The sequence below is a fragment of the Chlorocebus sabaeus genome, chromosome 20, assembly GCF_047675955.1.
Source record: "Chlorocebus sabaeus isolate Y175 chromosome 20, mChlSab1.0.hap1, whole genome shotgun sequence".
Lineage (NCBI taxonomy): Eukaryota > Metazoa > Chordata > Mammalia > Primates > Cercopithecidae > Chlorocebus > Chlorocebus sabaeus.
Window position 1 is genome coordinate 52,866,204 of NC_132923.1, and position 25,535 is coordinate 52,891,738.

The 25,535-nt window shown below is 37.8% G+C and overlaps 1 protein-coding gene across 2 annotated transcripts in view; it reads left to right on the forward strand.

Annotated features, from left to right (window-relative positions):
* The first annotated feature begins 1,298 nt into the window (after nt 1-1,298).
* The window catches only part of TTLL7 (tubulin tyrosine ligase like 7), a 141,023-nt gene continuing 116,786 nt past the window's right edge, over nt 1,299-25,535 (forward strand). Inside the window, exon 1 of one of the 2 annotated variants that reach the window (XM_038002244.2) lies at nt 1,299-1,385. The gene's annotated coding sequence lies outside the window, so the exon portion shown is untranslated. Of the gene's footprint in view, nt 1,386-8,996; nt 9,107-25,535 lie in introns of those variants that run through there. The other variant, XM_038002245.2, reaches the window with a different exon arrangement.

Below are 25,535 nucleotides of genomic sequence, written 5' to 3' on the forward strand. Positions count from 1 at the left end.
GCTGGCCTTAGATACCCGTTTATTCTTTGCTTCACAAAGATGCTTAGATAAAAGAGCTGAAGACTCTCTTCAAAGGTTCAAGAAGCTCCACGTTTTGTGGGAAGATGTCTGTGGTCAGACAGGCAGGAGGATTGGGCGCCTCGGGGTCGGGAGGTAGCCAGAGGTGGGAGGAGGCGCTGAGGCCAACGCCTCTCGCATCTCTGAGGAGGGGCGCCGCCCAGGCGCTCGCGTTGCTAAGTCCTCTGTTTGCCGCGTTCTAAAGGAGCCCCGAGCGGGACCAAGGCAAACGGGGAGGGGGGGTGTGGCGCGGGAAAGCTCGAACAGTGTCTTCAGTAAATCCCCAGAAGAGGCAGCGGCCCCTTCGTTGATCGCTCCTGTATACAAGACCTCATGACTCCGAAGGGGCAGAGGATTCCCCGAGTCCTCGGTTCCTTCCAACCATCGCTGGCCCCAGGCGCCCGCGCCTCTCGGAACGTCGTGCACCCCCGGCCGCAGCAGGCGAATGGTCTGGCCCGTCGGTAGCCGCCACCCGCTTGGGCAGCGACAGCTGTTCCAGGAGCTCCGTGTCGAGCACCGGAGTCCCGAGCCGTGGCTGCCACTGGCGGTGGGCGGGCGGAGGAGAGCACCGGACCACCAGCGCAGGCTGCCGAGTCCGGGCGGCCGCCCGCGTGGAAGCCGCGAGACACGGGAACAGCTGGGGGACCCCCCGCAGCGGGGACGCGAGGACCCGGGCTGGGCTTTCCTCACCCTGGTGAGTACCTGCTGCCGCCATCCTCCCCCGACCACCTTCCATGTCCCCACGCCCCCAAAGGCTCCACCCAGCCCCTCTTTCTGTGCCCCCATCCCCGGAATGTCACTGCTCTGGGGACACCGTCCCCGCTGGGAGCCGCGGAACCGGGAGCTGCTGCGTTCGTGCAAATGATTCAGCACCATTCGTGCGCTGAGAGGTTTGGGCAGAATGGGGGAGGGAGAGGGCGGAGGGGACAGGGTCAGTTGCCGTGATCTCAGCTCAGTTTTTAGGCTCCAGATGGGAGACTGGGGCGGGCGGGGTCGGGTTGGGTGAACGAGGAGGCTCCCTGCTGGTTTATTCTGTAATTCCGTCGTTTTCCCACATCTTGGTATAAGCCTCCGCGAGTACGCGAGGCATTCTTGAAAGTGTGTCAGATTAATGCCCTTTTCAAACATGCGAGTGAAGTCTAGGGCCCCTGTAGATGTCTCTCACTTTCTACATGTCTTGCTCTATTGGATGCCTGACTCATGCCATCATCCTCTTTTATCGCATCGCAGCGTTCCCTCAACTGATGTGAAAGATACTCTATGAAAGTTGCCTTGTATTCTGGATGGGTTTGATTGAACCTGCCGTAGAAAGAAAAGATTTATGAGAGGTAGGAAATAGTACCTTCATAACCTAGGCACTTACTTTTATATATCATATTTTATTAAGTCATCATAATCCAGAACCAAATGTGTAAACTGAGGAGCGGGGAAGTTAAATTGCATTCTCAAGGTCACAACAGGAATTCGAATACAGGTTTTCCTGACTCTATAGTCCATGGACTTTCCACTGTATTAATGAAGTGTGTCCAAGTGTGTGTGTGTGTATATATACATATATACATATATATGCTCTATTAGATATTAAACATAGAATTAATTGAGGAGTAATCTCAACAGCAACAGCAACCTGTAAACTTTCTGCATATGCAATTATTGCTCCTTCAATATGAAAGAAAGATATTTGAATCATGTGAAAAAATCTAGTTTCTTAGAAAGCATATGGCAAAAAATATGTGAACAACACTACATAGGAGAGTGAGGTCATAACAGGAGATGTTCAGCAAATTTTTGGCAGTGATATGTGGTAGATGCTCAAGTGTTGGAGATGTCGATTAAAAAAGTAAGAACTCTGGAAATCTTTTTCTTTCTTAAATGTTAGGGAGACATTTACAGTTATAATAGTCAATTAGTTCATGAGGTATGCCACTGAACTGCACCCCACAATAGGGTGACAGGTGAACCCATACTAAGATAATGTTATTTGATTCATTACAACTCTGTGATTTTGCATAACAGGTGATAACTCCATTTTACAGACTAAGGAACAAAATTCAGAGAAGGTTCACGACCACTCAATAAGCCATGGAATTTGGACAAGCCTTGATTCTTAGTTCAGAAATATGAGTGTTGTAGTAAAATATAGTTCTTATATAGTGGGAAACTGAATTAGTTTGTTGTCACCCTGCCCTTCAGAGTCAACAATTATATTGACCTTCTATGCTTCTTCTGTAAAAATAATGGATGCTAGGTCTTTCTTTGCCTGTTGATGGGTTCTTTGACTTGCTTTCATTAGTGACTTATGGGTTTCTCTTAAGAAATGCATCTCTTGTTTATGTCTCAGGAGGCAGGTTGCTATAGTACAGATGCTCATTATCTCTAAATACTCACATAGTATTGATGGTAGGCAGGAACAGAGTCATCTTTGTCATTTCTAAAGTATTGAACCATTTACATTGGAGAATTCTTTTTCAAGTTAATAGGGATATTGATAAAGTCCACTGCCTAAATAAGGACATAAAATGGAGGCATAAATTTATATTTATTGTTCAAACAAGAGTATTAGAAGTGGGGTCTTGTGAAGAGTCTTGAGTTTGATTCCTAAAAGGTCATTTCATTTTGCTCTTTACATGACTATAATCTATATCTTGAAAATCTTGCAGTCCAGTCTGTTTAATCCTAAGGGGGACAGCAGAACTGGTACGAATGAATAAGCAAAAATACAATACAATACCACTGCTATTAAAGAAAAAAAAAAAGGAAAGTGCATGTCCTGGTGATGGATGGTCAGCAGCAACATTTTAAAACAGAGGCAGCACATTTTACTTAGATGACATCACTGAGGGTATGAATATAATACCAACTTGGCTTTAGAACTGCTCTCTCTCCTCTCTGTTTGTCCAATGACTACAGTCTGCAAACCATCTAAATTCCACACTTCAAGGAACTTAAAGTCTGGCAGGGGAAATTTTTACTTACATATGAGTAATTAACAAATAACTTAGAATTGGCTTAATACCAGAAAAAGGTGTTGCAGACCTAACTGCTGTAACAATACCTTAAGAGAAAGGAGAAATAGTAGAGCCTTGGATGATCAGAGGATCAGGAAAGTCTTCATGCGCTGAAGTGAGTTAAATCAGTCTCAGAGATTGGGAGGATTCTGATAGGCAAAGAGAATGCCAAATAAAGGTTCAGCTAAGAAGTGCCCATCTACTGTTTGGATACATGGTGAAAGGTCATGAAGAAACTTGAATATCAGACAGTGAGATCTGTTTCTGATCTGTTAATCATTTCTCTTTCTTACATTCTCCATATCCTTTGCCCCAAGTCCCCTTCCAGGAAATGGTCTGTTTCCTGGGTACTAAAAGGATTGTCAACTAAACCCAGAAAAAGTTTTCTGTGCAAGTACAATTTTTCCTCTTCCAAAGGAATTTGCCTTTTAGCTCTGACCCCCATTAGAGAATTATGAACAATTTGAAAACTGTAAGAATATAAAAAGGAAAAAAAACACCCTCATAATCCCACCAACTAAAGACACTCACTATTCATTTTTGACATGTTTCTTTCCACTTTTTTCATGTGTAGTTTTAATTATGGTATCTATATTACTTTTATATTATTTTAAAATTTAAAATTCTATAACTTTAGTTTTCATTTAATTACAGTTGGGCTTAATACTAGGTTTAAAGTGCCTAAAAGCAGGCTTAAAAATGCCTATGTAATTTTCCATTTGGTAGATGTGTTATTCCCTAATCATTCCTTATTGTCACTATTGATGACATCATAATAAACAATTATTGATGATAATAATAGCGCTATGATGAACATCTTTGTGCATATGCTCTTTGTTGTGTTTTGAATATTAGTTCCTTAGCACAGAGTCTCAGAAATAAAATTTCTGGGACATAGTTAAAGGCTATGAGGTCTTGAAGTTGCACTTTTTTAAGCAAGTTTTGAAACTACTGAGTTCTTATATTAGGCCATTCTTGCATTGCTATAAATAAATACCTGAAACTAGGTAATTTATAAGAAAAGAGGTTTATTTGGCTCACAGTTCTGCAGGCTGTACTGGAAGCATAGCAGCATCTGCTTCTGGGGAGGCCTTAGAAAGCTTCCAACCATGTTGAAGGGGAAGGGGGAGCAGGCATGTCACATAACAGAAAGCAGGAGCAAGAGAGAGAGTGAGGGGGTGATGCCACACACCTTAAATAACCAGATCTTGTGAGAACTCAGAGTGAGTGCTCACTTATCACCAAAGGGATGCGCTAAGCCATTCATGATGGATATGTCCCCAGGATTCAAATAGTTCCCACCAGGCCCCACCTCCAACACTGGGGAATAAAATTCAACATGAGATTTGGATGGGGACCCATATCCAAATTATATCAATTCCCCATGTTCACTTTGGAACACTTATATGTCGATTATAGAATATTTGCATATTAATAATTAATAACACCCAATCTTGTCTGTGGCTCCTCAGATTATACTCTTTCAAGCAACTTCTTTTGATTAGACTAAAGACTGATTAAATCATGGGGACTGGGAGAAAGGCAGGCAGTTGGTGTTACTGAGGAGAGAAGATACTAAGTTGGAGAACAGGCTTGGTGGGAGTGAGTAAGAGTTTATAGTCAGAGAAGGAGAATATGTGATAATGTGATAGACTACTTTCTGGTCCCAGTGTTGTATTTGTGGACTTCAGCTATAAACCTCTGCATTCCCTCACCCACAACACACATATCTATCTCCTTCAAATTTCAGCTTCTTCCATCCTCCTGTGTCAGATTCCCAGTCTCCAGCTTTGGGGTCCTGATATTGCAAGGCACAGCTGTGAGCTCACTTTTGCACTCCAATTTGGGGAATTCACAAAGGTGAGAGCAGGAATTTGGGAACTCTGCTTAGGTCTGGGCAGAAGTCCTGGGTACAAGGTATAAGGTATGAGGGAGGGACACTTGACAGACATTAAAGACCTCTCCTGCCTCCCCTGTACATTTGCCAGAGATGACCTTTGAGCACAGTGATTGTCAGATGCATAAAGTTCCCAACATCTCTTCTCAGCCTTCAGATGCTTCTCCTCCCCTTGTTCCCAGTATCCTTCCACCAGAGGAAATTCCCCTCATGGAGGAGAGAGACTGCGCTTCAGTTTCCTCTCTCCATTTTAGGGATACGGGGCCCTACTTTCTTGCAATGAGAAGGGCTGGGGCCCAGTGTTGGACAGGTTCTTTGGGCTCCTGACTTGCTCCTCTAGGTTCTCACATGAGCTTCCTCACTGTCCTGCCTCTACTCTCTTTCAAGGCTGGGAATCCATTGAGGTCACAAGGCTGGGAATCCATTGAGGTAGGCAGGCCATTAAGTGTCTATGAGAGCCAGCGGAAGCAGAGCCAAGGCAGATGAATGTGCCTGAGGGCACAACTAGGGAACAGAGAGGCAGGTTCTTATGCTATGCTGTCTGTCTTGAGAGACTTGAAACAATGAAAACAAAAGCATCACATTATAAACCAAAAAGAGAATTCCCACCCCACTTTTCAGGTCCTGAAAGAGGATTTCTGATAGAAGCTGGACATTAACATAGGCAGAGTATTTTAGGCAGAATTTGTCCTGTGTTTAGTTGAAACCTGTTTTTAAAAAGTTTGTAAGCTCTTAGAAGGTGGTAAATCCGTCTCCATTTCTCTCAGGCATTATCTGTGAAAGTTGAAGTGAGCTTAGCAAACATTTTTCCAGGAGTTAAGTTAAAGTAGAAAAGTTAAATAAGCTTGACTATTCTCCGCTAATTTTTATTTCTGTTATTTCCCATTTGACATTTATCTGTTAACACACTTCTGCCCATAGTACACACAGTAGTTGACAGAGCCAAGGTATTGGAATTGTTTTGGCTCTGGGAAGGTGAGTGACAAGTAAAATTTCCCCTTTTTACTTTCACTTTTTACTTGCAAGCAACTAGTTGGTTTATGTTTTCTTTGAAGGTTTAGAGTTAAGTAGTCCAGCATTCACTGGGTCTTCTCTGTGGCTGATCCAAAGGTCTCTGATCCTTTCTTTTGAAATTGGTGAGATTGTTGGTCTGCTGGGCATATGGAACCATCCACATTGTTTGCTTTTTCTTTTTTTTTAAAAAATTATACATGCAGGTTTGTTACTCGCCATTTACATTAGGTATATCTCCTAATGCTATCCCTCTCCCCTCCCCCCACCTCACAACCTTTGCTTTTTCTAAATTGTGCTGTAGCACCTGAGCTTTCTAACTTCTGTGTTATTTTTGTCTTTCTGCTTAGTTATGTGTAATGGAACAGTATATTTGACAAAGGATTATTTAGAACATTTTCATCTCTCTTACCCCCTATTTTGCAGAGTGTGAGCTGGCACCATGTCTAATTCAACATAATGGCAGTAGCTGTTTTTATAAACATTTTCCTCCCTCTTCCATTAGTGTATATGTACTGAATTTGGCTTTTTAAAGTAAATTGAGCATTTTTAGATTTGGAAGATGGCTCAGCAGTAATCTAGGCAGCAGCTTCAAGATCATTTCAATGCTATTTGTTGGATTGGAATTTTCAGGATGCTTAGATATACCTCCAAGGTAGGACTATTTTTGTTTTGTAAGTGAAATGACTCCTCTTAAACTTTATTGTGTAAAATCTGCTTTAATTAATGTGGTCCTAACACTGTGTCATAATGTAAAATGTTGGTAGAAAAAGTTAGCATCTTTGGGTTTAATTTGAATGATTGCATTTGATGGGAAAATTATCATGTGTATTTTGTCACTACTATTATTTAAAAATCTATTTTTTTCAAGGTACTTAACAAATAAAATCTATGACCATGTGTGATATTCATAGTGATTGCTGAAAATCAGGACAGTAATTTTAGCACACATCTTAGTCTATATTTAGAATCAGTCAGATCAGTCTGCAGTTAACTAACAAATACATGCTAGTTGTTTTATGGAGAGAAAAGCTAGAAACTAAATATTTCCAAAAAAAAAAAAAAAAAAGAACCTGAATACTTTCTATAACCAGTTTTAATATTTATGAAACCAGATGGGGACATTTTTATTTATCTTTAGGTTTGATCACATCCAAGATGATAATTTTTTAGCATCTTTTAAATCTAGAATTTTAAAGATTAGCAGATAATATTTCCACCATTTTTACAATGTGAAAAATGGAGCTAGAGAGAAAAAGCAAGACAGTTAGCAAGCAGAATCGTAATGAGATTTGAAATTGGTCTATAGCTGCCTGTTTTAGATACTAATTTTGACAGTAGATGCTAGTATTTGCTGTCATATGTAAATAAGAGGACAACATTTACTGGTGTATTAGTCCCTTTGTTTTTTTTTCTTTTAGAGTATTTGAGGAAAAAGTATCTTCTCACGTTAACTGAATTTTTTAAAAACTAATCTGTGATGCCTATTTCCAGTTTACATCAGCTTTCCCCTTAGTTAGTACATATACATTTCAACCCATTATTTTTCTGGAAAATAGAAACAAGTTGTTTCTGGAACTTGCCACAATAATGATAGGGAAATAGACAAATAGTAAGGAAAATTTGAAAGGGAGGGATCAGTGCTTCTCAAAATTAAGTGAACTATATATATATGTGCAAAAAACCTTTTCACTTGTCAAAAATCAGTGCCAAATGAGCATTTTTGGCAGAAAGAACATTTACTGCTACATATGTTACGGGGTTGACATTTCAGAATAAGAGGCATTTTCTTTTTTAAACATTTATCTTGAGTGTATAATATGCATCAAGACCTATTTTCATCCTTGACTTAGGATTAAAAGTGAATATGATTTTTCATTCTAGTGGGGCATATACTTCCGTATTGTGCTTAAGAGTGTATCTGTGAATTTTGTTTTTAGAACCTACAAGGACTTAGTATAATATAAACATAGGATGTGTGAAGGTCCTCAAGTGTAGCTTCTACTGGGAATAAAATTAAGCAAATACACTCAGCAATATCTGTAAATAGAGTGATTTAGATCTCCAAGTAAAATTACCTGATAATATAGTTCAAGAGTGTGAAAATCTTAGTATTTATGTAATTATTTGGATGATTGTAGGCATTCCACAAAGGCAAATTTTTCTTCCAGTAAATATTTTGCAGCATTATTTTTAATATATATATTTTTTCTTTTTTTGAGACAAGGTCTCCCTCTGTCACCTAGACTGGAGTGCAGTGGTGTGATAATGGTTCACTGCAGTCTTAAATTCCTGGGCTCAAGCGATCCTCCCACCTCAGCCCCATGAGTAGCTGGGACTACAGGTATACCACCATGCCCAGCTAATTTTTGTATTTTTTCATAAACACAGGGTTTTGCCATATCGCCCAAGCTGGTCTCAAACTCCTGAGCTCAAGTGATCCACCAGTCTTAGCATTCCAAAATGCAGGGATTACAGGTGTGAACCACCATGCCTGGCTATATAATTTTTTTACTGTGATAAAAATACCTTAACCATTTTAAAATGTACAGTGCAGTAGTATACAGTTCACATTGTTGTAAAACAGACCTTCAGAACTTTTTCATTTTGTAAGCCTCAAACTCTATACTCATTAAACAACTCCGTATTTTACCCACTTCTCCCTAGCCTCACTCTCTGCCCCTGGTAACCCCATTCTACTTTATGTTTCTATGAATTTGACCACTTCAGATACCTCATACGGTGGAATCATACATACTTGTCTTTTGTAACTGGCTTATTTCACTTAATATAAAATTGTCCTCCAGATTCATCCATGTTGTAGGATATGTAAGAATTTCCTTACTTTTTAAAGCTGAATACTATTCCATTATAAGTATATACCACATTTATTTATCCATTCATCATCCGTGGACAGTTTTGTTGCTTCCACCTGTTGGCTGTTGCGAACACTGCTTCTACGAACATGGGTATGCAAATACCTTTTCAAGACTGTGCTGCTAATTTTTTTCAGATTCTACCCTGAAATGAAATTGTTGGAGCATATGGTAGTTCTATTTTTAATTTTTGAGGAACCTCCATATTGTTTTCCATAGGAGTTGCACCATTTTACTATCACACCAACAGTGCTCAGGTATTACAATTTCTCTTCAACCTTGCCACTTATTTTGTGATATTTTGATTGTAGCTGTCTTAATGGGTGCAATGTGATATTCATTACAGATTTGATTTGTATTTCTCTTATGATTAGTAACATTGGGCATGTTTTCATTTGCTTGTTGGTCATTTGTATATCCTCTTTCTGTTCAGGGCATTAGCCCATTTTTAAATAGGGTTATTGGAAGTCCTAGCCAGAGCAATCAGGCAAGAGAAAGAAAGAAAAGGCATCCAAATAAGAAATCACATCATCTCTCCTCATTGATACGATCCAATACCTAGAAAACCCCAAAGACTCTGCCAAAAGGCCCCTGGAACTGATAAACAACTTTTATACAGTTTCAGGATAAAAGACCAATGCTCAAAACCCAGCAACATTTCTGTATACCAATAACATTCAATCTAAGAGCCAAATCAAGAATGCAATCCCATTTACAGTAGCCACAAAAAAATCCCCAACAACAATAATAACAGCAACAACCAAAGCCTAAGAATACATCTAATCAAGGAGGGGAAAGATCTCCGCAAGGACAACTACAAGACACCGCTGAAAGAAATCAGAGACTGCACACCAAAAAAATGACAAAAAAATTCCATGCTCATGGATTAGAATAATCAATAACCAAAGTCATTTTTCACAGAACTGAAAACAAACAAAAAAACGACAAAACTATTTGAAAATTCATAGGGAACCAAAAAAGACCCTGCATAGCTAAAGCAATCGTAAGGAAAAAGAGCAAAGCTGGAGGCATCACAATACCTGACTTCAAACTGTAAGACTGTAGTAAACAAAATAGCCATAGTACTGGTACAAAAACAGACACATAGACCAGTGAAACAGAATAGAGAATCCAGAAATAAAGCCACACAGTGACTGCCATCTCATCTTTGACAAAGTTGACAAAACTAATAAGGAAAAGACTTCCTGTTTTCCTATTCAATAAAAGATACTGGGATAACTGGCTAGCCATATGCAGAAAAATGAAACTGGACACCTACCCCTCACTGGGTACAAAAACTAGCTCTTTTAAGGATTTAAATATAAGGCTTCACACTATAAAAATCCTGTAAGAAAACCTAGGAAATACCCTTCCCAACACTGCCTTGATAAAGAATTTATGGCTAAGTCCCCAAAAGCAATTGCAGCAAAAAAATTTATAAGTGTGACCTAATCAAAGTAAAGAGCTTCTGTACAGCAAAAGAAACTATCAACAGAGTAGACAGACAACCTACAGAATGGGAGAAAATGTCTGCAAACTATGTATCTGACAAAGCTATAATATCCAGAATCTAAAGAACGTAAACATTTGAACAAACAAAAGCAAGTAACACCATTAAAAAGTGGGCAAAAGGCCAGGTGCAGTGACTCATGCCTGTAATCCCAGCACTTTGGAGGGCTGAACCAGGTGGATCACGAGGTCAGGAGATTGAGACGTTCTGGCCAATATGGTGAAACCCCGTCTCTACTAAAAATACAAAAATTAGCTGGGCGTGGTGGGCGCACACCGCTAGTTCCAGCTACTCAGGAGGCTGAGGCAGGAGGATTGCTTGAATCAATCTGGTAGACAGAAGTTGCGGTGAGCTGAGATCGTGCCACTGCACTCCAGCCTGGAGACAGAGTGAGACTCCATCTCAAAAAAAAAAAAAAAAAAAAAAAGGGCAAAAAACACAAACAGACACTTCTCAAAAGAAGATGGGCAACTGGCTAACAAATATGAAAAAGTGCTTAACATCACTAATCACCAGAGAAATGCAAATCAAAACCACAATGAGATACCATCTCGCATCGGTCAGAATGGCAACTAACAAAAGGTCAAAAACCAACGGATGCCAGCAAGGCTGCAGAGAAAAGAGAACCCTTATACACTGCTGGTGGGAAGGTAAATTAGTTCAGCCACTGTGGAAGGCAGTTTGGAAATTTCTCAAATAACTTAAAACAGAACTACCATTTGACCCAGCAATCCCATTACTGGATATATATCCAAAAGAAAATAAGTTGTTCTATCAAAAAGATACATGCACTTGTATAATATGTTCATTGCAGCACTATTCACAGTAGCAAAGACATGAAATCAACCGAGGTGCCATCAGCGGTGGATTGCATAAAGAAAATGTGGTACATATACACCATGGAATGCTATGCAGCCATAAAAAGTATGAGATTATATCTTTTGCAGCAACATGGATGCAGCTGGAGGCCATTATCCTAAGCAAATTAATGCAGGAACAGGAAACCAAATACTGCATGTTCTCACTTATAAGTGGCATCTAAACACTGGGTACTCATGGACATAAAGATGGCAACAATAGACTCTGGGGATTACTATAGGGTGGTAGGAGGGGGAAGAATGTGGGCTGAAAAACTACTCATTGGGTACTATGCTCACTACCTGTGTGATGGAATCAATTATACCCCAAACCTCAGCATCCTGCAATATACTCAGGTGAGAAACCTGCACATGAACCCCCTGAATCTAAAATAGAAATTGAAATTATAGAATAAATAAATAAATAGGGTTATTTGATTTTTTGTTGAGTTGTAGTTCTTTATATATTATAGGTATCGACTCCTTGTCAGATAATGTTTCGCAAACATTTTCTCATTTTGTACATTGCCTTTTCACTCTGTTGATTGTGTCCCTTGGTGCAGAAAAAGTTTTAAGGTTGATGTAGTCCCATTTGTTTATTTTTGCTTTTGTTGCCTATGTAGCATTTGTTATTAGCAGTTTAAAAAAAAAAATTGTTAGAATTGTTTCAAATTGCTGTTTACTAATTCCCTTCCTCCTCATTTGAAGTCCACAGTATTATCCTTGAGACTGTGTAATGATGATACATGCCATAATTATTTTACAAATTAAAATTGATTTCAATGGAATTTGTCCCTGTGGAAGAGCCACTTAAAAAAATTAATAGAAATTGTGTTAAACCTATACATTGATTTAAGGAGAATTGCCATCATCACCGTGTTGCTTCTTTCAATCCATGAACATGGCATGTCCCCAAGTATTTAGGTCATCGTTGATTTCTTTCATCAGCATTTTATAATTTTATAAATTTTTTTTGTTTTTCTTTCTTTTTTTCATGTAAACCTTCCTGCACAATTATAATTTTAATTATATAAATCTTGCACATGTTTTCTTAGATTTATGCCTACGTTTTAAATTTTCTTTGGAGCAACTGTAAATGATATTGAATTTAAAATTTTCATTTCCATTTCTTCATTGTCAAGATGTAGAAATGCAGTTGATTTTTGTGTGTTGATCTTGTGTTCTTCATTTTTTGGTTCTGAGAATTATAGACCTTTTGAGGATTTTTTAAAAAATGTAGACAATCATGTCATCAGAAAATAGAGACAGTTGTATTTCTTTGCAATCTGTATGTCTTCATTTTTCTTGCTTTATTGTAATGGCTGGAACTTCCTGTACTATGTTAAATAAAAGTGGTGAGAGTGGACATCCTTGGCTGCTGCTGCTTCTCTCTTTTTTTATTTTTTTTTGAGATGGAGTCTTGCTCTGTTGCCTAGGCTAGAGTGCAGTGGCACAATCTCGGCTCACTGAAACCTCCGCCTCTTGGATTCAAGCAATTCTGCCCTCTCAGCCTCTTGAGTAGCTGGGACACAGGTGCATGCCGCCACTCCTGGCTAATTTTGTATTTTTAATAGAGAGGGGATTTCACCATATTGGTCAGGCTGGTCTTGAACTCCTGACTTCAGGTGATCCACCCGCCTCAGCCTCCCAAAGAGCTGGGATTACAGGCGTGAGCCACTGTGCACGGCTGCCGCCTTCTTAATCATAGAAGGAAATCAGTCTTTCACTATTAAATGTAATGCTAATTGTGTCAGTTTTTTGTACATGCTCTTTATGGGATCAAGAAAGTTTCTCTCTGTCCTTAGTATACTGAGACATTTTATCCTGAATGAATGTTGAATTACATCAAATTTTTTTTTAGTATCAATTGATATGGATGTATGATTTTTCTTTCTTAGCTCATTGATATGGTAATTACATTGATTTACTTTTGAATGTTGAATCAGCCTTGCATACATGAAACAAATCTCACTTTGTCATGACAGCACATACTTATACATATATTATACATACACACATATTAGGTACACACACAGTATATCCACAAATATTGTTAGATTCAGTTTGCAAAATTTTAAGGATTTTTGCATCTATGTGAATGAGATTTATTGGTCTGCAGTTTCTTGGTGCTTCTTTGGCTTTGGTTGTCAGAGTATATTGGTCTTATAAAATGAGTTGGAAAGTGTTTCTTCTATTTTCTGAAAGAGTTTGTTTAAAATTGGTGTTAATTCTTCATTGAGTGTTTGGCAAAATCCCACAATAAAACCACCTTTGTCTGGACATTTCTTTTTCACGATATTTAATGACAAAATCAGAATTATTTCTTTAGTAGTTATAGAACTATTTAGGTGATCTGTTTTATCTTGCCTGAGATTGGGTAGTTTGTATTTTTTTTAAGGAATTGATTAGTTTCTTCTAAGTTGTTGAATTCATAACAGTAAAGTTATTCATAATTTTCTCTTATTATCCTTTTATTGTCTTTAGATTCTGTTGAGATAGTTTTTTTTTTTTTTTTTTTTTTTTAAGAGACAGGTCTCGCTGTGTTGCCTAGGTTGGTCTCGAACTCCTGGCCTCAAGCAATCTTCCCTCGTCTTTGTTTCATTTTTGATATTGGTGACTTGAGTCTTATCTTTTAAAAAATCTGTGATTGTTAATATTAGTTGTCAACTTGATTAGATTGAAGGATGCCTAGATAACTGGTAAAGTATTATTTCTAGGTGTGTCTGTGAGGGTGCTGCCGGAGGAGACTGACATTTGAGTCAGTGGACTGGTAGAGGAAGACCCACCCTCATTATGCCAGTGTAGCTAGAACAAAGCAGGAGGAAGAAGCTGGGATAAGCTTTGCTTGCTGAGCCTTCTGGCTGCCTTCTTTCTCCAGCCTTGGATGCTTCCTTCTGCTTCTCCTGCCCTTGGACCTCAAACTGCAGATTCTTTGGCCTTTGGATTCTGAGACTTGCACCAGGGAATTGCCAGGGGTTCCTAGGCCTTTGGCCACAGACTGAAGGCTACACTGTTGGCTTCCCTGGTTTGAGGCTTTCGGACTCAGACTGAGCCACTACCAGCTTCTGTCTTCCCCAGCTTACGGGCGGCCTTTTGTGGGACTTTGCCTTGTAATCCTGTGAGCCAATTCTCCCTAATAAACTCCCTTATATATGTAGTCATATATCTTACTAGTTCTCTTCCTCTGGAGAACCCTGACTAGTACAAAATCATTGTCCGTTTTGCTAGATGTTTATCAATTTTATACATTCTTTTAGAAGACTTTATTTTATTTTATTTTATTTTATTTTAATACAAGGGGTACATATGCAGGTTTGTTACCTGGGTATATTACATGATGCTGAGGTTTGGGATATGGATAGTCCCATAACCCATGTAGTGAGGATAGTACCCAGTCGGTAGTTTTTCAGCCCACATTCCCCCCCTCTCTCCCCTCTCAAGTAGTCCCCAGTGTCTATTGTTGCCATCTTTATGTTCATGAGTACCCAATGTTTAGCTGCCACTTATAAGTGAGAACATGTAGTATTTGGTTTCCTGTTCCTGCATTAATTTGCTTAGGATAATGGCCTCCAGCTGCATCCATGTTGCTGCAAAAGATATAATCTCATACTTTTTATGGCTGCGTAGCATTCCATGGTGTATATGTACCACATTTTCTTTATCCAGTCCACCATTGGTGAGCACCTATGTTGATTTCATGTCTTTGCTATTGTGAATAGCACTGCAATGAACATATTATACAAGTGCATGTATCTTTTTGGTAGAACAACTTATTTTCTTTTGGATATATATCCAGTAATGGGATTGCTGGGTCGAATGGTAGTTCTGTTTTAAGTTATTTGAGAAATTTCCAAACAGTCTTCCACAGTAGCTGAACTAATTTACCTTCCCACCAGCAGTGTATAAGGGTTCTCTTTTCTCTGCAGCCTTGCTGGCATCCGTTGGTTTTTGACTTATTGTTAGTTGCCATTCTGACTGATGCGAGATGGTATCTCATTGTGGTTTTGGTTTGCATTTCTCTGATCATTAGTGATGTTGAGCATTTTTTCATGTTTGTTGGCCACTTGTCAGTCTTCTTTTGAGAAGTGTCTGTTCATGTCTTTTGCCCATTTTTTGGGGGGAGGACAGGGTCTCACTCTGTCACCCAGGGTGGAGTGTAGTGGCACAATCTTGGCTCATTGCAGCCTTGACTCGTGGGCTGAAGCAGTCCTCCCATCTCAGCCTCCTGAGTAGCTAGGACTAAAGGTTCACACCACCACACTCAGCTAATTTTGTTTATATTTTGTAGAGATGAAGTCTCACTGTATTTCCCTGGCTGGTCTCAAACTCTGGGCTCAAGCTATCCTCCTGCCTTGGCCTTACAAATTGCTGAGATTACAGGTGTGGGCCACTGCACGCAGCCTTTTGCCCATTTTTTAACAAAGTTATTTGTTTTTTGATTTCTCAGCTATTTAAGTTCCTTTCAGATTCTGGATATTATAGCTTTGTCAGATACATGGTTTGCAAATATTTTTTCCCATTCTGTAGGTTGTCTGTTTACTCTGTTGATAGTTTCTTTTGCTGTACAAAAGCTCTTTAGTTTGATGAGATCCCCCTTGGCAATTTTTGTTATTGTTGCAGTTGCATTTGGGGGCTTAGCCATAAATTCTTCGTCAAAGCCAGTGTTTGCTAGGAAGTGTATTTCCTAGGTTTTCTTCTGGGATTTTTATAGTTTGAGGGTTTGCATTTAAATCTTTAATACATCTTGAGTTAATTTTTGCTTGTGGTGAGAGGTAGTTGTCCAGTTTCTTGCTTCTGCACGTGGCTAGCCAGTTATCCCACTGTCATTTATTGAATAGGGAGTCTTTTTCTTATTGCTTATTTATTTTATTTTTTTGAGACAGGGTCTCGCTCTGTCACCAGGCTGCAGTGCAGTGGCGCAATCTTGGCTCACTGCAGCCTCCGCCTCCTGGGTTCAAGCGATTCTTGTGCCTCAACCTCTCAAGTAGCTGGGATTACAGTGTGCGCCACCATGCCCAGTTACGTTTTGTATTTTTAGTAGAGATGGTGTTTCACCATGTTGCCCAGGCTGGTCTTGAACTCCTGACCTCAGGTGATCCACCTGCCTTGGCCTCCCAAAGTGCTGGGATTACAGGTATGAGTCACCATGCCTGGCCCCTTATTGCTTATTTTTGTCGACTTTGTCAAAGATCAGAGAGGTGTTGCTATGCGGCTTTATTTCTATGTTATCTATTCTGTTCCATTGGTCTAAGGATTTGTTTTTCTACCATTACCATGCTATTTTGTTTACTGTAGCCTCGTACAGTTTGAAGTCTGGTAATGTGATGCCTCCAGCTTTGTCCTTTTTGCTTAGGATTGTTTGTTTGGGCTATCAGGGCTCTTTTTTGGTTCTATGTGAATTTTCAAATAGTTTTTTCTACTTCTGTGAAAAATGACATTGGTATTTTGATAGGAATAGCATTAAATCTATAAGTTGCTTTGGGCAGTGTGGCCATTTAAATGATTCTGATTCTTTCAACCCATGGGCATGGAATATTTTTCCATTTTTGTGTTATCTCTGATTTCTTTCAGCAGTGTTTTATAGTTCTCCCTCTAGCGATCTTTCAGTTCATTTGCTAGATATATTTGTACATATTTCATTTTATTTGTGTGTGTGGCTGTTGTAAATGGGATTGTGGTGTTGATTTGGCTATCAGCTAGAACAATATTGGTGTATAGAAATGCTAGTGAACATTTAAGTCTCTAATCCATCTTGAATTAATTTTCGTATAAGGAGTAAGGAAAGGATCCAGTTTCAGCTTTCTACTTATGGCTAGCCAGTTTTCCCAGCACCATTTATTAAATAGGGAATCCTTTCCCCATTTCTTGTTTCTCTCAGGTTTGTCAAAGATCAGATGGCTGTAGATGTGTGGTATTATTTCTGAGGACTCTGTTCTGTTCCATTGGTCTATATCTCTGTTTTGGTACCAGTACCATGCTGTTTTGGTTACTGTAGCCTTGTAGTATAGTTTGAAGTCAGGTAGCGTGATGCCTCCAGCTTTGTTCTTTTGACTTAGGATTGTCTTGGAGATGCGGGCTCTTTTTTGGTTCCATATGAACTTTAAAGCAGTTTTTTCCAATTCTGTGAAGAAGCTCATTGGTAGCTTGATGGGGATGGCATTGAATCTATAAATTACCTTGGGCAGTATGGCCATTTTCACGATATTGATTCTTCCTATCCATGAGCATGGTATGTTCTTCCATTTGTTTGTGTCCTCTTTGATTTCACTGAGCAGTGGTTTGTAGTTCTCCTTGAAGAGGTCCTTTACATCCCTTGTAAGTTGGATTCCTAGGTATTTTATTCTCTTTGAAGCAATTGTGAATGGAAGTTCATTCCTGATTTGGCTCTCTGTTTGACTGTCACTGGTGTATAAGAATGCTTGTGATTTTTGCACATTAATTTTGTATCCTGAGACTTTGCTGAAGTTGCTGATCAGCTTAAGGAGATTTTGGGCTGAGACAATGGGGTTTTCTAAATATACAATCATGTCGTCTGCAAACAGGGACAATTTGACTTCTTCTTTTCCTAACTGAATCCCCTTGATTTCTTTCTCTTGCCTGATTGCCCTAGCCAGAACTTCCAACACTATGTTGAATAGGAGTGGTGAGAGAGGGCATCCCTGTCTTGTGCCAGTTTTCAAAGGGAATTTTTCCAGTTTTTGCCCATTCATTATGATATTGGCTGTGGGTTTGTCATAAATAGCTCTTATTATTTTGAGGTACGTTCCATCAATACCGAATTTATTGAGCGTTTTTAGCATGAAGGGCTGTTGAATTTTGTCAAAAGCCTTTTCTGCATCTATTGAGATAATGATGTGGTTCTTGTCTTTGGTTCTGTTTATATGCTGGATTATGTTTATTGATTTGCGAATGTTGAACCAGGTAGAACCATTCAGGACATAGGCATGGGCAAAGACTTCATGTCTAAAACACCAAAAGCAACAGCAGCAAAAGCCAAAATTGACAAATGGGATCTCATCAAACTAAAGAGCTTCTGCACAGCAAAAGAAACTACCATCAGAGTGAGCAGGCAACCTACAGAATGGGAGAAAATTTTTGCAATCTACTCATCTGACAAAGGGCTAATATCCAGAACCTACAAAGAACTCAAACAAATTTACAAGAAAAAAACAAACAACCCCATCCAAAAGTGGGCAAAGGATATGAACAGACATTTCTCAAAAGAAGACATTCATACAGCCAACAGACACATGAAAAAATGCTCATCATCACTGGCCATCAGAGAAATGCAAATCAAAACCACAATGAGATACCATCTCACACCAGTTAGAATGGCGATCATTAAAAAGTCAGGAAACAACAGGTGCTGGAGAGGATGTGGAGAAATAGGAACACTTTTACACTGTTGGTGGGATTGTAAACTAGTTCAACCATTATGGAAAACAGTATGGCGATTCCTCAAGGATCTAGAACTAGATGTACCATATGACCCAGCCATCCCATTACTGGGTATATACCCAAAGGATTATAAATTATGCTGCTATAAGGACACATGCACACGTATGTTTATTGCAGCACTATTCACAATAGCAAAGACTTGGAATCAACCCAAAGGTCCATCAGTGACAGATTGGATTAAGAAAATGTGGCACATATACACCATGGAATACTATGCAGCCATAAAAAAGGATGAGTTTGTGTCCTTTGTAGGGACATGGATGCAGCTGGAAACCATCATTCTTAGCAAACTATCACAAGAACAGAAAACCAAACACCGCATGTTCTCACTCGTAGGTGGGAACTGAACAATGAGATCACTTGGACTCGGGAAGGGGAACATCACACACCGGGGCCTATCATGGGGAGGGGGGAGGGGGGAGGGATTGCATTGGGAGTTATACCTGATGTAAATGACGAGTTGATGGGTGCAGCACACCAACATGGCACAAGTATACATATGTAGCAAACCTGCACATTGTGCACATGTACCCTACAACTTGAAGTTTAATAATAATAAATAAATTAAAAAAAAAAAAAAAAAAAAAGAAATGCTAGTGAAGACTCGTTTTTTTGGTTTCATTTATTTTCCCTATTGTTTTCCTGTTTTCAGTTTCATTTATTTCTTATATTTATATAATTTTTTTCTGTCTACTATGGATTTTTTTTTCTTCCTCTTGTGATTACTTGAAATAGGAACTTAGATTATTAACTTGAGCGTGTTTCTCTTTTCTAATGTAAGCATTTAGGTGTCAAATTTCCCTCTCAGCTGGGCTTTAGCTGCATTTGACAGATTCTGTTATGTTTTTTTTACTTTTACTCAGTTCTATGTGGTTTCAAAAAAATATGATTCATGGACTATTTAGAAATGTATTGTTTAATTCCAAGCATTTGAAGATTTTGCTGCTGTTTCTGTTAATGGTTTCTAGTTTAATTCAATTTAGCCAGATAACATACTCTGTATGGTTTAAATTCTTTTAAATATGCTAAGACATGTTTTATGAACCGTGAGATGGTGCATCTTGGTGAGTGCTCTATGGGCACTTGAGAAATTGTTGAGTAGAATGTCTAATGTCAATCATAGCCTACAGTTGATGGTATTGCTCAGTTTTCCTGTATCCTTGCTGATTTTTAATTTAGTAATTCTATTAATTTCTGAGAATGGGGTATTGAAATCTCCAGCTACCTTTGTTGATTTTTAAACTTTTCAGATCTATTAGTTTTTGCCTTGTGTATTTTGAAGCCCTCTTGTATAATAAATATACATCTATTATTGTTATATCTTCTTGGTGGATTGAGCTTTTTATAATTTTGCAGTAGCCCTCCTTGGCGCTAGTGATTTTTTTTACTTTGAAATTTATTTTATCTGGTATTGATATAGCCACTTCTGCTTTTTAAAAATAAATACTTGCATGATATATCTTTTTCCTTATTTTTACCTTCAGTCTACACATTTCATTATGTATGAAAAGAAGTTTTTATAGATATCATATAGTTGGGTTGCATTTTAAAATTTACAGTGCCAATCTCTCTTCTGTAAGAAGAAGAGCGTAACATTTATGTGTGAAGTAATTATTGATATATCAAGTCTGCTTTTTTCCTCTTGTTTTTTATTTCCTTTCTTTCTCATTTCTCTATTTCTTTTTCTTGACTTTCTGTGGATTACTTGGATAATTTTTAGACTTGCATTTTGATGTATTTATAAGTTTTTAAAACATATAGCTTTTTTAAAACATATAGTTTTCTTAGTGGTTGGCCTAGGTATTATTACTATTTTTCTTAGTGGTTGCCCTTAGTATTGCTTTATGCATATGTTGTTTATCATAGCCTACTTCTTACATTTTTCAACTTTGAATTAAGTATAGAAGACTTTACTTCCATTTCGGTCCTTTTACCCTCTCTTCTTTTTAATTATAATTGTTTAAAGTATTTCCTATACATACTTTGAGTACCAGAACAGATGGTTGCTTTTTCCATAAAATATTATGAACGAATTGCATGTTAGTGATAATCTGTTATGTATACTTGTATTTTTCCCGTTTCTATTATTATCTTTCCTGTCTGAAGATCTCAGATTTCTTTTGTTATCATTTTCTTTGTGTTAAGAGAGTTTTCTGAAGCCATTCTTTCATGGGACATCTGTTAGTATCAAATTTTCTTAGTTTTCCTTTGTCCAGAATGTCTTTTTTCACTCCTCTTTCCTGAGTGATAGTTTGGCCAGATACAGGAAATGGGATTAACAGTTATTTTCTTTCAGCACTTGAAAGGGACAAGCCTGGCCAAGATGGCAAGATCCTGTTCTACAGAAAAAAAATTAAAAATTAGCCAGGGGTGGTGGTGTGCGTCTGTAGTCCCAGCTACTTGGGAGGTTGAAGTGGGAGGATCCCTTGAGTCCAGGAGTTCAATGTGGGAGTGAGCTATGATTGTGCCTCTCTGTACTCTAGCCACATTCAATGTTGCTCCAAATGCCTATCTCAGCCAGCAGTCTTATGCACAAATATAATAGGCAAGACTACCACCTCCACTTTTACTGGAGGGAAGTGTAATTTTTTTTTTCTTCAGACCAAAATTTTTCTTCTAGAATATTCTTTTAACCATCAGTGAAGTCTGTCAAGGGAAAGAGAAGCCAAAATTGTTGGGATTTGGTAAATTCTCACTCATTAAAAGATGAATTAAGCCCTAGCCTCTGCATATATGTTTTCATTGAACAGAAGTGTTAATTTGTAGTAATTGCACAAGCATTCCAGAAGATTGGCTTGATTCCTTAGTGGTCTTTTAAAGTCAGCTATCAGAAGAACATGACGTATATTTGATTTTTAAAAATCTTTTGAGTCTTTATTAGAGTTGATTTTGTTTTCATTGGTAATCCCTTGAAAATTTGCCATAAGCAAGTCCTGCAAGCCCCATACATTTTTCACACCATTAAAAGCCTTCTGAGGATTACCCCAAGAATGCTTAGATTCACTGTGGTGTTTGTGAAGCCCCTTTGCAAAATTATGACAGTAGGAGAACTCTGACACAGTTGACTCCGTTTTGCTTCTAACTTCCAAGCTGTCTTTGGTCATTCCTAGGTGTAGGCCAAGCTAATTTTGGATGGAATTTAGTTTATAGTTTAACCTTAAAGCAAGGATGATAATAGTTCTTTCCCAAATTAACCTGCTTTTTTAAAACCAATGAATACCACAATGTTAGGATTATGAGAGGGGCCTGCATTGTGCTAAAATGTAGGTGTAGTTAAACAACAACCAGCCATTGATCTGGATATAAGATTTGTGACTTACCTAATTATTTCTCTAAAATCCATATTGTAGAACCTAAGATTGGCCTTTTGAGATGTTTTTCAGACTTCTGCATTTCTGACTGTTGGGTGACCTGGACCCTCGACTCCTGATTCAGCTGGTCCTGTGGCCTCCACCCAGAAGCAGACTCAGCACACAAGGAACATTTTCCACACCCCTATGATTTCATCCCCAGCCTATCAACATTCCCCATTCTCTAGCCCCTTGCCCACTAAACTATTCTTGAAAAACCCTAATCTCTGAGGCCTCAGAGAGACTGATTTGAGTGATAGCTCTGTCTTCTGTGTGGCTGGCCTCCTGTTAAACTTTCGTTACTGCAATACCATGGTCTTTGTGAAGTGGTTGTGTAATGTTGGGTGATTACATTTGTGGGCTGCTGAAGCTAAGCATGTTCTCTCTGCTTCTGAGAGCTCACAAGAGAAGGGCCTAGATCCTTCCTGTCCAAACTAATTCAATGGGAGGAGTCATGGTCATAAGCCTTTTAGGCCGTCAGGTACTTTTAGTATGTGTTGAATTAATGAATAAGAATCAGTTCAGTCAAGTTTATTTATCGTAGGCTCCATAAGTATTTTGAAATTGTAAGCGACTAATTTGATAACAGTCAAATGTCTTTTATATTAGACATTTCCATTTTAATCATTGCTAGACTAGAATTTCAGGGTTTTAACTATATGCTCTGCTGTCATTCTCATTTACTTCTCCTTTTCCATGTGCCAAAGTACCTCTTCCTTTATTGAAAAGCTTCTGATTTAATTCTTATTTAAACTAATTTTTAATAAATGAGTTATAAAAATCAGTTATAAAGATACTAAAATATTAATAATTTTTGCCACCTATTTTAAATCATCCTTTCGTGGTTCAGATTTGTAGTTTCTCAGAGGAAAACTAGATGACTATGATGTTTGACAAAGATCGTTCTTTTCAATATGTAAAATCTCTAGTATGCCATTCTAGAGGATGATTAAAATGAATAATTCTTTCTCTTTTAAAGAGGCTATAATTTATCTGTCTCATTGGAGCTTTGGATAGGGTTCTGCTTAAGGGTCCCTTGGTTAGGATGTTTCCTCTAATTAGTGATTTCTCATCTGTTTGTGATGAGCTAGCTAAAAAGGATTGGGAAGCTGAGAAAGAAAAGCTTCATCAGTTCATATATTCCCTGGGGCACATTTGTAACTCAATCTCCCTTTCTGACTGGTGTCTGCATCATTTTTATCCTGATGGTCTACTTAAGCAGCTGCCTCAGGTTCCATAATGGATGAATTATTATTTTAACTCTATGATGTTTAGTTTTACATTTGGTAGGTGAGATAGATGATACATAAAACCTAATTTTTATCCCATAAATATGTATATCACTTTGTACCCACCAAAATTAAAAATTAAAAGAAATTCTTATTAAAAAACCTAATGGACTAAAATGAGGAAAATAGGAAATTCATTGTTTTGTTATAGGCTACCCAGAGAGAATTATACTAAAGCACAAACTAAATATTTAGATGAAATAGTCACATAACTCTTGTTAATAACATTAAACAAATAAGGAAAACGCTGTTTTATTCTCAAACCATACCTACATTGTCTGATCTTGCAGTCACAATATGACTTTTCAAATTAATGCTTTTATACTACCCCCACTACACCCCTTTTTCTGACCAAAAAGAGCTAAATTTAAATTAAAATTTAAATAGTAGCATGCTACTAGTTTTTTCCACCTCTAGCCCTTCTGTTTGTGTTCCAAGGGGAAATACTTGGAATATGACCAATTCTTTACCTACTTTGGACATCATCAGAATTGTGGATGCTGCAGGCCGTCTCTTCCTGAGATGAATTAGAGATGTTGTCTGCCAGTCAACTCATGGCTGGCTTTTGACTCTAATAACTGGATCCATAGTGTTAAGTCAGGCTGCATAAAGTAAAACATCATAAAGTCATTTGATTTAGGCCCAAAATTTGAAACAAAAAAAATGGTATGTGATTTTTTTTTCCCTCCACGTTTTAAGATTGCATAAACTTGTAACTAGAAATTTTGAAGGTTAGCTTTCCAGAAAGACTGGCAGAATTGTTTCACCTGGATTCGTAAAATAGATTTTTATGGAGCAGTGTATATGCTTTCTGGAATTCTCCAAAGTTTAGTTCTCATTTCTATCCTACTCTAATTTGAAATTACTTTCTTCTAATGCTAAGTAAATTTTAGTTCTGTGTTATTTAAATTTATGTATTGTTTACATACTAACTAGTATTTACTAGACACAGTCGATGATATCAAATGTCTTAATTATTCAGATCACTGTGATAATACAGAACTTTTGCCTCATCAGCAATATAAGGTATTAAAGATATATACATATGTATATATACTGTTTATTTTTAAATAAATATTTTTTGAATAATCAAAAGTCCCAGTATTTCAATAAAGTTAAGAAATGGGAAAGACACAAAAAATGACTTTATATAGATGAACATAGGTAATAAAAAGAGTTTAATGGAGTTATGTCAGTGTTAAGAGAGAATCAGTGGTTGTTTTCTTTTGATTAACATTTTTGTAAAAATTTTTTTCCATTACCATTCATGAAATGGAAGCAAGCCACAACTGATTTACTGTATTTTATTTCAGTGTTCAATAATGTCTGTGGAATTAAAAGCAAGTAGGGAATCAGGAAATGGGATGGTCTGTTTAGTATTGAAATGGGTAAGAGAATAGGCTGGTATAAAACAACATCGGCTAATCCAGTAAAGCTACTTTCAAAGTTTGTCTTCCTTTTTCTTTGATGTCATCTTTGCAGAGAAGAATATTGTTGGGACTAGGCATGGATCACCCAGCTCTTAAAGTAACTCTAGTGGGAATTTGCAATTATTTAAAAAGAGGAAAGATGCAGTTCCTTATTAATAATTTATATTTCGTATCACAAACATTTCATGAATACTGAAGAGCTGCTGTACCTAGTGAAAAAAACTAAACTCCATTTTGTATCAAACCCTGTGTTTTGTTTGTATTGCTCAGAATGAGAGATACTACCCTTTCCAATAAAAAATTTGAAGCAAACACTTTAAAATATATGATATAATGAGTTTATAAGATTAGTAATACACTGAAGGACAGTTAATTCTACCTTGTAGAGAAGGAGGGGAGGGGACAGCCAGGCTAGGTTGATGATGGCTACAGAAGGAAGACGTTCCAAGATAAGATAAAAACACAGGTAAGTATATGTAAGTTAGAAAATGAATGACATTTCTGGATTGTCTTTTTATCTTGTGATTTTTATCTCTAGTTCGAATATCTTTCAGACTTATTTTGGTTGCAATCCATGGTAAGAAATACAGTTTACTTCTTGGCATAGTACGCATACACACACACAGACACACATACATACACACACACACACACACAGACAAAATTTTAGGACACAGTACTTAGAGTTAATACATTTCTTACTACATGCTGTGCAGTCTGGCACTGTAATATATTCATATATTATATTGTTATTTCAAATAAAATGCTTATTGAGACTCACCAAATTGATTT